This window comes from Schistocerca americana, chromosome 5, assembly GCF_021461395.2.
Source record: "Schistocerca americana isolate TAMUIC-IGC-003095 chromosome 5, iqSchAmer2.1, whole genome shotgun sequence".
NCBI lineage: Eukaryota > Metazoa > Arthropoda > Insecta > Orthoptera > Acrididae > Schistocerca > Schistocerca americana.
The window spans coordinates 333,182,029-333,184,822 of record NC_060123.1 but is presented as its reverse complement, the minus strand read 5'-3'; positions in this window follow the sequence as shown (position 1 = coordinate 333,184,822).

The window sequence follows — 2,794 nt, the reverse complement described above, 5'->3', positions numbered from 1 at the left end:
GATATATTCTGCACGCTGCTTATATATGCGGCTGAAGGTCACAGTTTCGCGAGTCATGTCTCCACGTGACTACTCACGAGATAAAGAGATGCGCGTCCCTCGCAAATACTAAAAGGCTTACATCTGTGTACAGTAGACGTTTTCTGTAGCTGTCTGACAGAGAAATCAAACGACGTTACTGACGATTCGTCACATTTGAATACAGTAACCAACACGTTTTACAGAAAGATTTGCGTGTCTTCTGTCATGTCGCACATCCACATCTGAACTCCACATGATGTACCAATATTATATTTTATCCTACCTATTCCATTTACAGATGATGCGTGAGAAGAAATATCGCAAGTACTCTCATTCTCAACATTTCGAGAGTCCACATTCAAACATAAAAGAAACCTTTGTTCCCAGTTTCTGAAGCACGAGGTGAAAGGCGTAATCCGTGCCTTCACTCGTTTTGGTTCGTGGGCTCTGGGAATACAGAGTCGTTCTAGTACCGCCTCCCAATGAAGCTTGTTGGGCAATTCTTCTTCGATCTAGCACTTACGAAGAAGACTCGTAACGTAGCGCGCAGCTCTTCTTCGAATCTTCGTTCGACCGTTAATCCTACTTGATTTGAGTCTCAGATCCCTGAATAACATTGACGAATTACAAGAACGAGCGACAGGTAGGCGATCTTCTTCGTGGATGGGTTAGTCTTCCTTATAACTCTTCCCATCGTCTATCTTCTCCAGCGCTAGATTTATGAGATCTCTCTACAGGTACGAAATTATGCCAGTATTCAATCTTCTCCAGTCACTAAACCTCAGATCGATGTGTAAGACGCAGAAGCAGAATGACGAAATGTCAGGCTTTAAACTTCGCTCCTACACGCGCACTGCTACGTCACGGAACTTACGTAAAGGAATGGAACAGCAGTTTGTTTTGGGCGCAAAAAGTCCAGTATCACTAAAATTCCCACATTCATCATCCTAGACTGAACCTGGAATTGTGAAATGATGCTTCAGACTGGTGTTATATTCGTTTGAAAGTCACCCACAGTTTTCACCTTATGCCCTTCCTCCTATATATAAACACACAACCGCACTGCAATCTCTTCTTAGCAAAAGGTCTGCTTTTCCTTCATTATAAACGGATAGTGTATTATAACTAGGGCATAAACAAAACTTTGAAGTTTATGCTCACATATAAATCAAACCTACATGTGCTAAAACTAAACCTTGTTGTCAGAATCATCCTTAGAATGCGCAGTTAAGATAGCTTCTCTTCACTTTCTTAGGTACAGTATAGGCACAACAATATCCTAATAGTCCCTTAATCACTCCTCTGTATTAGTATTTATAGTTTGCTATCAACGGACAAGTAGCCGAGGAATAGCCTCGACAATTCTTATGACGTTTTAGTTTGACTGATTTTCAAATGTTATGAACTCTTCGCCATGTCATAGATAGATCTTGCAAACAAAATATAGAGTGAGGGCATCTCATTTTCTTTAGATGTAACCATTCGTCATTAGACCACGTAGTAGTCTACTCATAATATTATTTCAGTACGAAACAGCTTTCATCAGTTATTTTTATTACTGACCTGCCGAACATCTTGAATTTTTCACATACAGTTGTATTACATTTAATTTTAATGACATGATACTACAGCCATCTAGATTTTCAATGTAAGTATCGTACTGATTTATCTGTAATCAATGTGAAAATCTTAATGAAATGTAACATAAAGGTTTTTCCAAAAACAAGATCAGACGTTCTAAGACGAGAAATGTCATACATTTTTATTGCAGAATGGTAATGAGATCCGAAATCTGTTTAACGGGATTAGGTCATTTTATTCTGTGAAATTAAAAGTAATCTTCGTCTGAAACGGGAACAGGACGCCTCTAATGGGAACAAGTAATCTTGTTGCTCCCAAATGCTGAACAACTTTTATTCTACTGTAGCAATATATTTGTATGTATCATAATTAAATGTACGGTAAACATGGCACGTAGCCGCACATGACAATTATTTGAACGCTGAAGTCCATAACAGAACTTTGAACAGGATGTTCCGATTTCTTTATCGAGGGAATCTCCCAAAATTGCTCTTATGTTCAACCAAAATTACTATATTTCTTCAAGATGACTTTTCTCTGGGGATCTTTGACACAGCAGTAGTACTGGATACGTCCTGTCATCCATATGATGGAACCCATTTCTTTAAAAAAAATTCGATTGTATCTGTCCTGTGTTTTACTCAGACCCATTTCTGGGATGCCAAAGGACGCCTACCTGGAAAAGGGCGCATAAGCAGCGGCGATCGTCGATACGGGTGCGTGCTCGGCAACGTATTGGAAAATTACTTGGTGGCAGCGGAATGTGCAGTTGGAGGTCTAGATTGACTGAGGACGTTTGAGAGCCCTGTAGGGCAGAGCATAGCTAGAAGGCGTCGGCTTTGCCTGCGGAATGTTACTGGTGCCATCACGCCAGTTAGAATTGAAATGTCAGTTCTCCGATCGTCGGAGGAAGCGAGCCTGCTCGGGGAACCTTTGCGTGCTCGTATTGTGGACTCTATGGTGAGGCATTTTGTAAAGGGCAGTAATTTTGTTCTTAACTAATGTGTGAGCCACTAAATTCTGGTTCCTTTTGCGTCCAGCTTCTATTTGTGGCCATTCCTCTTATTCACTGTTGTGAGCCAAACGTGCTCATTTGTATTTTGGTACTAGGCTGTGCTTAGCCTATTTTCCGGACATGCATTCGCGATTTGTGGCGAACGTGGATTATATTTGTATTTTGTTTGCTACTCGC